Source organism: Argopecten irradians, chromosome 11, assembly GCF_041381155.1.
Source record: "Argopecten irradians isolate NY chromosome 11, Ai_NY, whole genome shotgun sequence".
In the NCBI taxonomy this organism is placed as follows: Eukaryota; Metazoa; Mollusca; class Bivalvia; order Pectinida; family Pectinidae; genus Argopecten; species Argopecten irradians.
The window spans coordinates 31896262-31904244 of NC_091144.1; positions in this window are offsets into that span (position 1 = coordinate 31896262).

Genomic DNA, 7983 nt, shown 5'->3' on the forward strand with positions numbered 1-7983 from the left:
TTGTTGTATTACTATATATAGATTCACGATTTATGTCGTGTTGTTAACACGGAGTTGCGCCTGTTTCCAGATCATTCTAGAACCATTATTAACTACATCATTGTGAATGACTCAAGTTTTGCTGAAATTAAAAATCCATATCGTACACGACATTATTTAAAACTTATTATACATATACTGTTTACTTATAGATTGACAGGTTGTGCATACAAACACGATTTACTCAATGGTAAGGGGAATCCCCTTGTCGATAGATCCTATGTAGTGTGTGTACATTTGTATACATGATAAACACGTTTACATTATAGTCAAGTTTAATATAGTAGTATGAGATGACCCTCTTTACGTAAAACAAAATAATAGTTTAGACAACAGGGCATTAAACATAAACAGTAACACAAAAGCAATTAAACTTTAAAGCTATTGTTAATTACTATGAGCACGGAATACATGAACACCATGCTTAAATGTTTTACGTACATGCAAGGACGTATATGCTAATAATATGGCAAAAACCTCATAGTCTGTATACAAAAAACAGCATGCTTTTTTTTAGATTATATTGAAAACATTGTACATCAGGAAAATGATGTTACAAAACTGCTTGGACACAAATCACTCAAGATTAAGAAACTAATACGGTAAAAGAAAAAAAAAATCAAGAAGTTGATAACGAGATACTAGTGCACATAATAGGAATACTATCAGGGTTGATAAAAGCTTATTACAGCCAAAATCATTGAAAATATTTAACTGGTTAAAAAAAAACCTAGCACATGTTACCTGAGGTTTTTATCAAAAGAAGTTATCTTTTGTTATTTTACTTGTTCCAAATCTTATTTCCTAAAACACACGCATACACAAAATTAATATTTACAAATGAATTAATAAAATAGTCCACTATACGGTTTTTTAGGAATCGGTATTAACAGTTTACTGAATGGAAAGCAGCGCATGACACCAAAGTACATCATAAAATATTGATGACCAGCTTTTAGAAGCCAGTTTAACACATTAGATATATCAACAGTATCCTGGTAACCTAAAACAGCCTTGTCAAGGTTTTAATCAAATTCGTAGAACAACTTCTCCAAACAAACTGTTGAGCAATACAAAAAGTTGGGAAATACACACGCATTGAAGCACTGAAACTGACATTTGTTCATATTTCGGAAAACATATCACTTCTTTTTAACGGTCTTTTAGAAAACATCAGGGAACCAAGTTTTAATACCTTAACCAGTCCTAGTAATATTCCTATTACATGTACTATAATTTTGATTCAAACTTCTTTATTTTTTATGTTACCATGTAAGTGTCTTGAAACTGTTTAGTAACATCATTATCATGATTCATTATGATTTCAATATTAATTAAAGTATATGTAAAATTCATACTATATTTTGAATACATGTTATGAAATTTGTTATACAATTATAATCATTGCTTTGTCGTATTACTTTGTCGTATTAGCATATACATTTATTTGTAACTGTTATACAAGAGATTCACGCATTCCGTAATAATATTAATTTTATCTTCAGTGATAGTTTTAATATATGAATTTTTCTGTTTTTCGGTTAATGTACTTAATATCTAAATCATTATTATATTTACAAACAAGAGGATATTGTGATAAATTAACGGTTGGTCATAGCGTAAACATGTTTCTCAGTAAACATTTTTTTTATAATATTATTATTGAATATTTATTGCGTTAATCAAGGTTTATTTCTTGGAGCCCCGATTGTAGAGTGGATAAGATGCCATGACATATAACCATCATCACTCGAAGTCAGATTGGAATCTATGGGCAGATGACAGGTACTTTCCTTCATTAACCTAGCACGTCCGCATATGACTCTGGTTGTTAATATAATTTTAAACCAATGAAATAAAAAGATATTTCTATATGGGAAATGGAAATCACTCCGTTGACTTCAACACACGAGCTATGAAATCGAGGAACTAGTTCTAAAACGTTTCGTAATGTATTATGATATGTGAATGACTTAAATTGTTGTAGATGTCCCGCAAATATCAATGTACACTAGAGTAAAACATATTGATGAATAACTTGTCCCGTAACAGAGGGCATTTTATACGGAAGCCCTGGAGGGACTTTTTAGTTGTTAGTTATGACTTAATTCCTAATACTTAATACTTATTCGTTAATACTTATTACTTATTTCTTATTAGTTATAAAAATGAAACGACGTGCTTCAAGGTGTTGTGCGGTCATTTTGAATGACCAGATGAAGAAGATGGACGTATTACGAAGTATTCTATATGTATGTTTTTAAGTTTGTTTTTGTGTAACATAACGGTCGTGTTGACTGTTGTTCCTTCACAAAAACAAGTATACCAAGGTCTGGGAACACCCTTAGCAGAGATAATAAAGGTATATTTTACCGAGGGACTCAAGCACTTCGGAATATAGTCATGCATTAGTGGATAAAATCACAGAAAAAAAAACAGAAAAAAAAAAAATTCTGTCCTCTGGAAAAACATATGTATTGTATTGTTTTTTGTGCCTGAAATTGAGCGAAGGACAACATATTTAAAATATATGTTTGATGCTGATGATTTTGAACGCCTGTATTGAACAGTAAAACATTTAAAGAAATTGTTCATGTTGTAAAACCAAATGTTACCATTCCCATTCATCCTGATGAAGGTTTACAACTATTTGTTGAACTCAACATTGTTTTGAAAGAATATCTACGCAATAACCACTCGTGATAGGAAATTATTAGAATGGACTTGTTGTCACAGTTTTCAGGAATTTGCTACAAATACAATTATTTATTATGTCATATCCTCTCAGATGACCGACCCCGAATTGTGTGTTTTGCATTTTCTGCCAAAGCGATTGTTTGTGTTTCAAAAGAGATCGTTTTGGCCAGTGCCCCGGAGATACAGTAAAATGTTACATACAGATGTAAAGAGAATCAATATTTGTTTCCTGGTAAAAATGACTCGATTGTTGAAGTAAAATTAGGAATAAAATGTGAAGAGGGATGGGATTATGGTTTGATGCGTTCGTGTTGAGTTTCTAACTTTCAACAAGATATAAAAAGCGAGAGAATGCTTCAAAAAGTTAACGCAAGAACACAAAAATAGGTCGAAAGTTCGTAAGCATCTCATGCAAAGCATCTGTTTTATTTTCATGTTTGGTTTCTTTAATGTTTAGCTAGCTGGTAGGTTTTTGGAATTCCCAAGGGACGCAAAACAGGAAAAACACTATTCAAAACACAATTCGTCGTAGGTTCCGCATGCGGAGTAGAGTATACTCAACTTTCCTGTTGTTTAAGGAGGAGTTTTGTATGTATTGTATACTGGAATTGGGTTGTCCCGTCTGTTTAGACACAACTTTGTCCGGCGAATTCTCCTAAACTACTTGACAGATTTTGATAAAATGTGGTACACAGAACCATGACATAAAAGGGGGGGGGGTTGAATAAATTATATAGGGTTCCTGCAATGTTTCTATTAATGCAGTTATTACTACATTTGTGCAGCGGAGGTATTAGTCAGCCACTCTGGCGACATTTCTAGTTATTCACCGTTTTAAAATGGTTCATGTACAGTTGTCCGCTTTTTGCGTGTCTCAGTCTGTATGGCATATCAAACAGTTTTCAATGATCGCCTGTTTTTTTTACAGTTTTAAAATGGTTTTTAACCTCCTTAAATGTGTGACTTAAAAGCTAATCAGGAGAACAAGATTCCCAGTGGGCCTTCTTAGCGGCTCGCCCCCCCCCCCCCCCCCCCCCCCCCCCCCCCCCCCCCCCCCCCCCCTGGACTAATTGGTATGCACACCCCCCCCCCCCCCGTATCTGACTATGGATAATACAAATGGTGGACAAAAAAACTTTCTGTAAAGTATCCTGAGTTAATGAGTGAATGAAGGTATCGTGTCTGAGAGAGTTTACACAAATATTGGACACCCTTTCAACCTGTAAATGCACTCGGGTAACGCATCAACACATCATGTTGCATAATGTTCCCAACATCAGCACACCTGGTCCCTTTTGGCCAATTATTTCTTAAGTAGTGTGGATAACATATGTTTATGGATGGTGGAAATCAAACATATTACAACACTTATATTCCATTATAAATGTAGGAATCAATGCATATGTCTGTTGTTAGAAAATGGCAGTATTTCAACGCTTGCACCAAAACATTAACCCGGTAGTTTCGGCCCCATTTAGGCTTCTTGAAATTCTCAGAATCCAGCATTTTCTTCCTCCTTAAAGTGATTGATGATATTCATCACAACATAATATGATGCTATATAGATGTAGAAATCGATCATTGCTAGTTGTTTCAGAATAACACTTGCACCAAAACGTTAACCAACGCCGACGCCGAAATGATTCTATAATCCCCTCTATTCGAGAGATGTAGCTACAAATTGATTTTTGAGCATATGTAAAAATGACAACGAGATTTATACATATGTAAAAATGCATTTTAACATATATACACAAATATAAATTCAAACATAATTATGTTAAAAATTAGATTTTTACGTCAAAATCCACTTTTACATATGCTAAAAAACATTATTTTGGAACCATGCTATCAGAAAACAATAACGAAAAAAGAAAGTGTATCTTAATTGTTTATTTCAAGGATCCATGTGACTAGAATGAAACTTTTTTTTTTCTAGTGACTCAAACCATTCTTAATATTCACATTGAAAACCACCTATTATCCTAGAAAACCTAATGCAGCTGATCAATTATAGTTTTCATTGAATTTTCATAATTAGGAATATGCGAAATATTTTGTCATTCTGAAAGACAATTTTTTAATTACCTGGAACACCAGAGGAATTCTTTGATATATATTTATTTATAGATATATACTCATAATTTTCAATTCCACACATCGGTTGGTACTTTTGAACGTTTAGGTAGCGAATCGAGCGTTTCATGTTTTAGTAAATTAATTTGCTTCTTCTTTCATTTTTGATCTCAGTTAAAGATGATACAGAGAAGAAAAACATTGATTTTCGAGAATATGTCTGTAATGTACTTTCACAACACTTCTAGGTCTGTAAATGTCCGTATGCACTTGCCGGAAATACAAAACTAGCCAATGATAAATCCATGTCTTCCAAGTCGTCAAACTGACTTCGGAAAAGAAGTAACTTTTGTGCCTTTTCTGACGATACTTTCCACCGTCTGGGACGCCATCTGCTTTTATTGTTCCCTAGCAATCTTGTCACAGTTCATCTCCTTTTATGGTTACCACTCTATCAATTTCTCACTGGAATAGTGTTGTCACCCATCATATAACTTGTAAACACTGTTGCCCCTTGCACCACGCTGGCTTTTATCTTCTTTCTGAAAGATGAAATAATTGGATTAATTAGTTCTCCATTTAACAAATACTTTTAGTAACATTACTTTGTTGTTACTTATTTAATTTTACTTATGATTTTTTTAAATTTATTACGACTTACTTGTTATTATTTATTACTACTTACTTGTTATTATTTATTACTTATTTATTAAGACTTACTTGTTATTATTTATTACTTATTTATTACTACTTACTTGTTACTATTTATTACTTATTTATTACTACTTACTTGTTATTATTTATTACTTATTTATTACTACTTACTTGTTATTATTTATTACTTATTTTTTACTACTTACTTGTTATTATTTATTACTTATTTTATTACTACTTACTTGTTATTATTTATTACTTCTTTATTACTACTTACTTGTTATTATTTATTACTTTATTTTTTACTACTTACTTGTTATTATTTTATTACTTATTGATTAATATTACCTTGGTTTTTTTTTTTTTTTTTTTTTTTTTTTTTGTCTGGGGTATTTTTGAGGACACTGTAAGTCCATAACACCAATACATATGACCGTAACTAACGCGTGTAATATTGTGCATCTTTTCACAATTATTTCCAACATTACATGGAAATATAAAACTACAATATGCTGTATTATCATTAAACTACGGAAGCCCTGGAGGGACTTTTTAGTTATTAGTTTTTTGACTTAATTCCTAATACTTAATACTTATTCGTTAATACTTATTACTTATTTCTTATTAGTTTTTTTTTAGTTTAGTATTTTTGTGTAGCATAACGGTCGTGTGTTGACTTTTGTTCCTTCAACAAGTATACCAGGGTCCTGGGAAACACCATTAAAGAGATGGTAAAGGTATCGATTTTACCGAGGGACTCTAGACTCAATGTTCATGCATTAGTGGATAAATCTTTTTAAAGATATCAAGTATTGTGGACTATTGATATCGATCACCAGCTAGTAAAATAATGTTTACGAGTTTTGTTATTATGGAGGCTTTACAAACTGATTTTGGATAGAATTGAGAAAACATCGGAATTCGCATGATATAACCGTCAACAGAAAAAAAACATCTGCAATTCTGCCCTCTGGAAAACATATTGTATGTATTGTTTTTTGTCCCTGAATTGAGCGAAGGACAACATTTTAAATTATATGTTGATGCTGAAGATTTGAACGCCTGTATTGAACAGTAAAACATTTAAAGAAATTGTTAATGTTGGAAAACCAAATGTTATCATCCCCATTCAACCTGATGAAGGTTTACAACTATTTGTTGAACTCAACATTGTTTTGAAAGAATATCTATAATAACCTCTGATAGGATATCAAAATGACTGTTGTCAGTTTCGGAATGCTACAAATACATTTTTATTGTCATATCCTTTCTATGGCCGACCCGAATTGGAGTTTTCATTTTCTGCCAAAGCAATTTTGTTCTCGAAGATCGTTTTGGCCAGTGCCCGAGATACCGTATATATCACTATTTGTTTCCTGGGAAAATGACTCGCTTGTTGAGGTAAACTTAGGAATAAAATGTAAAGAGGGATGTGATATGTTTGATGCGTTCGTTGAGTTCTAACTTCAACAAGATAATAAAAGTGAAGAATGCCTCGAAAGTTACGCAAGAACAAAAATGGTCAAAGTGTAAGCATCTCGCTTTATTTTCATGTTTGGTTTCTTGTTTTGCTGGGTGGTAGGTTTTTGGAATTCCAAGAACGCAAAACATGAAAAACACTATTCAAAACACAATTCCGTCCGTAGGTTCGCACCGCATGCGGATAGAGGTATGCTTCAACTTTCATGTTGTTTAAGGATGAGTATTGTATGTATTGGTATACTGGAGATTGGGGTTGTACCGTTTGTTTAGGACCGGCGAATATCCTCCTAAAGACTACCTGACAGAATTTGATAAAATGTGGTACACATGAACCACTGACATAAAGGGGGGTATGAATTAATTATATAGGGGTTCTGCAATGTTTCTATTAATGCAGTTATTACTAAAATTTGGTGCAGCAGGGGGTATTAGTCAGCCACTATGGCGACATTTCTAGTTATCCACCGTTTTATAAAGGGTTCATGTAACAGCAGTTTCATTCACTTATTTGATCCCCCTGTCACCTTGAATGACACTCAGGTAAACCCTCAACACTAAGCAATGTATGTCTTATCAGTACTTCCAATTATCAGAACACTGGTCGATTCTGCAATTATATCTATACAAGTTGTTGGTGTAGAACAAAGTGTTTATTGAAGACGTTTGGAAAATCAAAACCTATTACAGACGTTCATATAAACCTTTATATAATGTAAGGAGATCAATTCAATATGTGACTGATTTAGTATATATACATTAGCAGTATTTTCAATCGCTTGCACCATAATAACATGTTTTTGAAATCGGTAAATTACGCGGCCCTATAGTATCTCATGTAATGCTCTAGAAAACCAGCATTTTTTATTCCTCCATAAAGTGATTGATTGATTACTTTATCTCATCACAATTTATTTGAGTGATCCTCTTATTGTTGTAGAAAATCTATCAATCTTGCTAGTTGTTCAGAATCAACACGCATGCACCAATGACTGACTAAACCAATCTCCGACGACGAAATGGATCTCATATTACCCT